The sequence below is a fragment of the Chionomys nivalis genome, chromosome X, assembly GCF_950005125.1.
Source record: "Chionomys nivalis chromosome X, mChiNiv1.1, whole genome shotgun sequence".
NCBI classification, from domain to species: Eukaryota; Metazoa; Chordata; class Mammalia; order Rodentia; family Cricetidae; genus Chionomys; species Chionomys nivalis.
In genome coordinates, this window is record NC_080112.1 from 29,155,129 (window position 1) to 29,163,940 (window position 8,812).

Genomic DNA, 8,812 nt, shown 5'->3' on the forward strand with positions numbered 1-8,812 from the left:
TGTGGCTTTGGAGCCTGTCCTGGAACTAGCTCTGTAGACCAGGCTGGTCTCGAACTCACAGAGATCCACCTGCCTCTGCCTCCCAAGTGGTACTGGGGATCCAGCACTTAACAGGAATAACAAATGTTCTTAACCGCTGAGCTGTCTCTCCAGCCCCTAGCTCTTTGTTCTTAGGCAAATATGAGTAATGTCTAAGAGCCTCAGTGCTGTTGCCCGGCAAAAAGACATGATATTTACCTTCTTCATTGGTTATGAGGTTTGCAGGAGTAGACCTTATGTTTGTGAGTTGACTCTAGAAGCAGTGATGATGGTGATGATGGTAGGTGGTGGTGATAGTGAAGATGGTGCTGAGGATGGTGGTGACAGTGGTGAAGATGGTGCTGAGGATGGTGGTGACGGTGGTGAGGATGGTAGTGATGGTGGTAAGGATGGTGGTGAGGACGGTGGTGAGGACGGTGGTGATGGTGGTAAGGATGGTGGTGAGGACGGTGGTGAGGACGGTGGTGATGGTGGTAAGGACGGTGGTGAGGACGGTGGTGATGGTGGTAAAGACGGTAGTGAGGACGGTGGTGAGAACAGTGGTGATGGTGGTGAGGACGGTGGTGAGGACGGTGGTGAGGATGGTGGTGACGGTGGTGAGGATGGTGGTGACGGTGGTGAGGATGGTGGTGACGGTGCTGAGGATGGTGGTGACGGTGCTGAGGATGGTGGTGACGGTGCTGAGGATGGTGGTGACGGTGGTGAGGATGGTGGTGACGGTGGTGAGGATGGTGGTGACGGTGCTGAGGATGGTGGTGACAATGCTGAGGATGGTGGTGACGGTGCTGAGGATGGTGGTGACGGTGGTGAGGATGGTGGTGACGGTGGTGAGGATGGTGGTGACGGTGGTGAGGATGGTGGTGACGGTGGTGAGGATGGTGGTGACGGTGCTGAGGATGGTGGTGACGGTGCTGAGGATGGTGGTGACGGTGCTGAGGATGGTGGGGACAGTGGTGAGTATGGTGGTACTTATGGTGGTAAGGATGGTGCAAGTAACATAGTGAATCATAGAAGAACTGAGGTTACAGCTCTGGGGAATAAAATACCTAGAATTAGGAGGAATGCTAAAGAAGCTCCCAGTACAGTAGACATAGCAAGGGCAGTCAAGGGACAGAAAGTACATGATGAAATTTAGGGTCCTAGAAACCAAAGAACACTAGCTTCAGCAAGAAAACTGACAATCAAAGTAAATGAGGCAGTGGTGAAGAAAGCTTTTGACTTCTATGAAATGAAGTGACTCTGACCTGGTGAGGGGACAGTTGGTGGAAAGGGATTAAGGACAGGCAACTGAGAAGTGTGTCCCCAGAAGTGGGACTGTCCTCATAAGGAGCCTAAGCAAAGGAAGAGCAGAAAGCAAAGGCCTTTGGCTGCAAGGAACAGGAATTTTTCAAATCAAAGACAAAAGGAGGGAAGGATGTGGTCAAAAGAGAGAAAGAAAAGAAATATTTATTTGAAAAGGTTTTGCATGGTGTCAGACATAGTGGCATGTTTCTTTAATCCTAGCAGTCCAAAGGCAGAGGCATACCTGGGCTACATAGTGAGTTCCAAGCCAGCCAGGGTTACATAGTGGGACCCTGTCTCAAAAAAAAATGTTTTGCATGGGCTGGGGATATAGCTCAATAAGTAGAAGTGGCTGCCTATTGTGCAGAAGGCCTTGGGTTTAAAGCCCAGCACCACAGAAAATATCAAGTGTGTATGCCTGTAATCCCAGCACCCCAGAGGAGTGATGATCAGAAGTTCAAGGTCATCTTTGGCTACATAGTGTGTTTGAGACCAACCTGAACCGTCTCAAGACAGATATAAAGAAGAATCAGTCACAGTGAGGGAAAAAACAAGCAAGGACATCAATAGCAAAAATTAAATATAAAGCTCCATTTCATTTCTAGAGCTTTTAGTGAGTCTTTCTCTGTTCTACCAGCTCCCAAATAACAACACAGAGACTTATTAATTATGAAAGCTCAGCCTTAGCTTAGGCTTGTCTCGCTAGCTCTTACAACTTAAATTAACTCCTTTATATTTACCTACACTCTGCCATGTGGCATTACCTCTCTTCCATCTTGCACCTCCTGTTTCCTCTCCATGTCTGACTGGCAAATATGCCTTTCTTTTTCCCAGAGTTCTCTCTGTCCTTGGAAGTCTTGCCTAACCTCTTCCTGACTAGCTATTGGCCATTTAGCTTTTTATTACACCAATCACAGCAAATACATCTTCACACAGTGTCCAAAGATCCTAACAACAAGGACATTTCTTTATCTAACGTCTTTTCAGACTGCTTACATGGAAAACCCCTGTCTTGGACAGTGTTCTGGTGCTGCAAAGAGACACCATGACCAAGGCAATTATTATAAGAGAAATCATTTAACTGGAGCTAGCTTACTATTTCAGAGGTTCAGTCCATTATCATCAAGGCAAGGAGCATGGTGGTGTGCAGGCAGACATGGTGCTGGAGAAATAGCTGCGAGTTCTAAATCCAGATGCTCGGGCAGCAGGAATCATAAGCCAGTGGGGATTGGCTTGTGATTCTGAAACCCCAAAGTCCAGCCCCAGGGACAAATCTCTCTTGGGTAGTACTATTCCCTGATAGCCAAGCATTCAAATATATGAGCCTGTAGGGGCCATTCTTATTCAAACCACCATAACCCTAATATTTGAGTTGAACTATTTTTCAGTCTTTTGTCAGTTGTCTGTGTGCATCTTCGCTGACAGCAACCCAGGAGAAAGACTAACCTCCTAACGAGGTCATGTGTTTATGCTCTGGCCAATGGAACAAAAACAGGACAGGGTGTGTATGTGTCTCCAGGTGTCATCCTTGCAAAATCTGATCTTGAGTGGAATCCCACCTGCATGGCAACATTGACCTAAGCATATTCAACGCCCTGAGTCCTATCTCCAGCGCTGCAAAAATGATTTTTTTTTCCCCTAAAGAAACTCAGTGTTTATGAGATACATTGAGTATTGGTGATCACAGAAGCAGAGTGGATGGTGGTTACCAGGGACTGGTAGCAAGAGCCAGGACTGTAGGGAGCTAGTGTTGAATGGGGACAGAGTTTTAGTTTTACAAGCTGCGAGGAGTTCTAAGGAATGAGCGCAAGCCTAATGAATGTGTTTACTACCACGGACCTAGCTGGAGATGAGGCTGGAGAGATGGCTCAGCAGGTAAGCGTGCTTTCTGCTCTTCTAGCATTCCCAAGTTCTGTTCCCAGCTCCCACGTCAGGCAGCTCACAACTGCCTGTAATTCCAGCTCCAGAGGCTCTGACACCCTCTTGTGTCTCCGTGGGCACCCTACATATATGGCATACATCCACACAGACACATAAACATAAATGAAAATAAAACTGTTAATGGTTAAGATGGTGAATTTTCTCTTTGTTTTTTTAAGCACAATAGAAGAATGGCAGAGGATATCGGGAGTTGGTCTGCACCTTGTCCATTCTTTTGCTTGTAATCATTTCATTGATCACACAGCTTCCAGTTGTGGGAATTCTGGGACAGAAGGCAGTGGCCTTGGCAAGGCAGTGCTTTGAGCTTGAAGGATCTGGGAACCCTGAGGATGTCTTAGAGCAGAGCAAGCGATTCTAGCGCTGCACTGTCACCAAAACTCTTCTTCCCAGATGCAGTCCCTGAGGAGGGGGAAAGTGGCTCTCTCTGACATTCACCTGGAGAATGAAGCCTTCTCTTTCCAAGTCGGCAGCGGCAGTTTGATTTGGGGATGCTGCTCTGAGCTCGCTCCTTGTGACACCAGAGAAACCTCAGAGGGAGGCTGCCCAGAGCAGCCCCTCAGAGCTCCTATGAACTTGGCCTTCTCTGCTGGCTCTGATCCCAGCCGAGCATAGCTAAGCAGCGCTGACTTCACACTGGCAAGGTGAGAGCCTCCGAGTGCTTTCAAGGACACACAGCGACCTGCTATCTGGAAGTGAAGATCACAAGCGAGTAGTGATTTCTAGAAGTAAAAGAAGCGCTTTCAGAGGCTGAGTTCATCCCTGTTTGGACAGGAAGTCCTTTCCCGAGCCACACCAGTCCCCAGCTGCTACCCACGAAGTGCTTGCCCAACCCTTCTCTCCATGGATTCGTTTGGCGTGTCCATCACACTCTCTGGTCTGTTGGTCATCTTTTGGGCAGGTGTCCTATCCCCAGTTTCTCTGTCTGAGTTCTCTTAGCTGCTTGACAAAATGCCAGACAGAAACACTCATGAAGGACACTACTTATGTGAGCCCAGAGTTTTGGAGACTCAAGTCATTGTGTGTAAGATACATATTGGTCTCTTGTGCTGGTGCTGCGACAAAACACACTGACCAGAGCAACTTAAAGAAGGCCTACTTTGGCTCGCAGTTGGAGCGAACGGTCCACCATGCTGGGGCGGTCAAGGCAGCAGCAGCTAAGACAGTCATAAGGTCTCCAGTGAGCAAGAAGGCGGAGAGGAATGCTACCATTCAGCTTGCCTTCTGCTCCCTCACTCTAGGAAAGCCAGCCCAGGGAATGACAGTGTCCACAGTTAGAGTGGGTGTTCCCATCTCTAGTAACCTAATTTTGATAATCCTTCACAAGCATGCCCAGAGACTTGTTTCCATGGTGATTTGAAATCCTGTTAAGTTGATGATCAAGATCAAACATGAAGGAAAGGAGTGGTGGGGTTCATGGCCATTGGAGCATATTGGCAGAGCAGCACTGCAACCCGGGAACCTAGCAGAGGGTGGCTGCTAGCGACAACCTTTAAAGTCCCGCTCCCTACTCACCTACCGCCAGGCCCTACCACACACAAGTTCCACTGGCACCCAAAATAGCACCACCAGCTGGGAGCAGACGTTCAGAAACACTGTGGGTGACATTTCCTATTCAAGCCATGACACCTCCAGCGGCGCTCTTGTGAATTTCAGGGAAACACGGAGCCAGCATCTTGACCTTTGTAATGTCATTCTCCAGTACCACATCTGGCAGCCAGCGAAGGCTCTAGAAAGGTCTCTCACGAATCATGGCTGCAGATAATCTGGGGTCCCTTGCTGGAAAATAAGAAAAACAGAATAATAATAATAATAATAATAAATAAATAAATAAAAAGTCTTTCACTCCTGGTCCACAGTAGCAACCTTCTGGTCCATTTTGAAGGCCCATTGCTTCAGAGCTTCAAGATTCTGGCCAACCTCCCTGGTCAAAGGTAGCGATATAAGTTTTCCAGTGAGGAGACAAATTTCTCCTGTCGCAGTTTATAACCACTCCATCTGCTTTCACTGCCAGCATGACAGCCCAGCTGCTCACTGCCACCTACAACCTGCACTGACATTCAGCTGCAATGCCTGGCTACGACAGCTGTACCAGTTACTAAAATATTGGAATGCTCCTGTCACCACATAGTAAATAGCCACTAGCCCAGGCCCCTTGAGTGTCCCCACCTGCTGTCCTGGCCATCCTTGGCCAGTTCCCTGATGCCCTGCAAGCTCCTCCTTTCCAATCCAGGGCGTTATTCTGAATGACCTATATCCATGTGTGGCTGTCGCTCAGCAGGGACATCCCACCCCCACCCCCCATGCACACCTTTCTCTTCCTCGGGCTGAAGAACAGTGGTTTCAGCAGCTTGTCCCCTCCCCTCAGAGATCTAAATTCGATGCCAGTGGCCTCTGGCAGATGTGTGCGTTCTCTGCCAGTCACAGACTGCGGATGGGTACTGCGAGCTGTTTAACCCTGAGATGAGAGGTAAAGCTGCTCACCAGCGCTGGCTGGGGATCAGACATCCAGAAAGGAGCTAAGAGGCTAAAACCTGGTCTGTGAAGCCATCAGGAGCTAGGGAGGCAGCTGGGCTGGATTCAGCTGGCGCCAGAAGTGAGCAGATGCCAGAGAGAAGCCAAGTTCAAGGGAAAGTATGAGGTCAAAGTCAGCCAAGGCAAGAGGTATGCTATTCTGAGCTACTGGGTGCTTGTCCCAAGTCTGGAAACCCCAGAGAAGGGAGAAGGAAGTATGCATTCTAGAAGCTGAGCAAAGATCCATGGAGAGGCCTGAGAGAGGCTGGGTGCTGCTGGGATAGGATGTCAGGGAATGATGGAAGGCTAGAAGCAGAAAGGAAGAAGAACGCTTTTCAAAACTTCCTTGCGTTTTCTCCTCAGCCCAAGGCCTTGAGATTGTCCTTTCCCCTTCTTCTTTGGTTTCTACCAAAGAACCCACATGGTACCATCCAGGTATCAGCAGGCTCCTTGAGCCCTACCAGCACCCTTGCTGACAAAAAGAGATGTTAGGCAAAGCAATGTCTCACAGTCCCCTACCCCTCCATTCCTTCCAGGCCCTAGGGGTGATGGACCAGAACCTGGTAAGCTTGTCTCTTCCTTTGATGCAGACGAACAAGGGTTGAAAGAATACTTCTCAGCTTGGTAATGTGGCCATCAAATGGAGTCGTGCACACTTGTTCATCAGTCCAGGGCTCTTCTTGAACTCACTGGGACTGACATCCACCACAGCAGGGCTTTTGGAGCCTCCCCTCCCCTCCATGCAACCAGGCAACCAGCCTTACCCATCATACATCACCCCCCAAATGCCAACATTGAGCTTCCTACAGGGATCATCCATCACTGAAAAAAGAGCACCAAGTACATCTGAACCCCCGGAGGCAGAGAGAGGGAATTGAGAAGAATCCCTCACTGCAAAGAAACTTACAAACTTAACTTAAAAACTAGACCTGGCAAGCTGGCTCTGTGGACAAGGGATCTTGCCACCAGTTTTGACAACTGTAAGCAATCCCTAGAACCTACGTGACTGAGAGACTCCAGCAAGTTGCCCTCTTACAAGCTTACTGTGCACTTGTGTGTCCCCCCATACACACACTAGATAAATAAGTGTAAAGTAATAGGAAAAGGAAGGGAAAATGATGTAATTGTGTTATAATCTCAAAAAAAAACCGTATTTTTTTAAAATAGGGTAGAGAAATGGCTCAGAAGTTCAGAACACAAACTGCTCTTGAAGAGGCTCCAGGTTCAGTTCCCAGCATTAGCTCCCAAACACCAGTGACTCCAGTTTCAGGGATCTAAGGACTTAGAGCACACAGAACTCATGTGTACATACCCTTCCCCCGCAGGCACATACATACACTGTAGGAAGAAAGGAAGAGAGAAAGAAAGAAAGAAAGAAAGAAAGAAAGAAAGAAAGAAAGAAAGAAAGAAAGAAAGAAAGAAAGAAAGAGGGAGGGAGGGAGGGAGGGAGAGAGAGAGAAAGAGAGAGAGAGAGAGAGAGAGAGAGAAAGAGGGAGGGAGGGAGGGAGGGAGGGAGGGAGGAAGGAAGGAAGGAAGGAAGGAAGGAAGGAAGGAAGGAAGGAAGGAAGGAAGGGAGAAAGAGAGAGAGAGAGAGAGAAAGAAAGAAAGAAAGAAAGAAAGAAAGAAAGAAAGAAAGAAAGAAAGAAAGAAAGAAAGAAAGAGAAATTCATAGGGAGCTATCAAGTAGAAATGTATGGGGTATACATCATTCAGGATGAACTACTTTGAGTGTTACCGCACTTCCTCCACAGCCTTTACTCTCTGAGAAGTCTTGTGGTCCCCAAGGACAACCCACTCTTAGTAATGTGTAACAACCTGTAAGGGGAGACTTTCCCGGCTGCCCCCTTGCTGAAGTTGATTGGTCCAGGACTGGACTCCTGGCCCAACAGAGCCAATGAAACCCTACCCCAGAATGTTGGGATTCGACATGGTCATCTCACATCCCAGTAGCTGGAGCACAAGCCATTGTAGTCTGTCAATGAAAAACAAACAAACAAAAGCTAGCAGACAGGAGAGCAGAGGAAAAGAAAAAACAACAGGAAGAAAATATACATTCCTGGGTTCCCAGTGTCCCAAGCCCCGAGGTTGCCTGCATTCTACCAGATGCCAGTTTCTCTTATAAACAGGGGGACTGCTTAGAGGTCATTTTATGTTTGGGGGGGGGGGGTTGAGACTTTTCTCTTGCAACAAGAAAGACTTACTAAACAGCAAGCCTTAGACTTTCACCTAAACACGCGTTTGGCTGTCCATCTTCCCCATCCGCTGGTGGCAAGTCCCCTTCCCTGTAGGGTCAGGATTCCAGACACAGTCCTCCATGGATCCGAGCAGAACAGTGGCAGTGGCAGAGATCTGATTGCTGCTTATTGGTGCAGAACAGGCTCAGACATAGATAGACCACCTACTTTCTCAAGAGGCTTCCAGAATCTTCACTAGCTCCAAGCCAACAGCTCCAGTATTCCTTCTTATGTCCTGATGGGGGAAGGGGGTGCTTAGATAGAAGAGAGGAGTAGGAGGGGACTCTGAGCCTCCACTTGTACAATAGGAGCCTATGGTTGGGTGGGGACAATCAAACAGCTAGAGTGACACACCAAAGTGGCTTCAGTCCTGGCACAGAGGCCCTGTTGAGTTATGCCCCTGCTGCAGGCTCACGAGTGGGTCTGCTGTTATTCAGAAGCTCTTTGATTGCCAGAGCTTGGTGACATCACAGAAACCCATCGGCTCTTGGCTTCAGACATTTCCTGAGAAATGGGATCCTGTCCCAGCAGAGCGGCACGCTGACATTTGAAGAGCCAAGGAACACATCCCAGCTCGAAGCAATGCGCAGACGTTGTCTGCAAAAACACTCACGAATCCTTTAGAAATGTCAGCGCCTGGTCAGAAGCAGAGGGGCCTGACATGTTCTGTTACAGTTCCTTGGGGACAGCACAATCCAGCGGCGGGGGGGCAGGGAGGGCACCCTTGCCTTTTGCCCTCACAAGCAATGTGTTTCCAGGGCCACATAGGGAGACCCTATCTCAAAAGACCAAACAAAGGCCAGGTG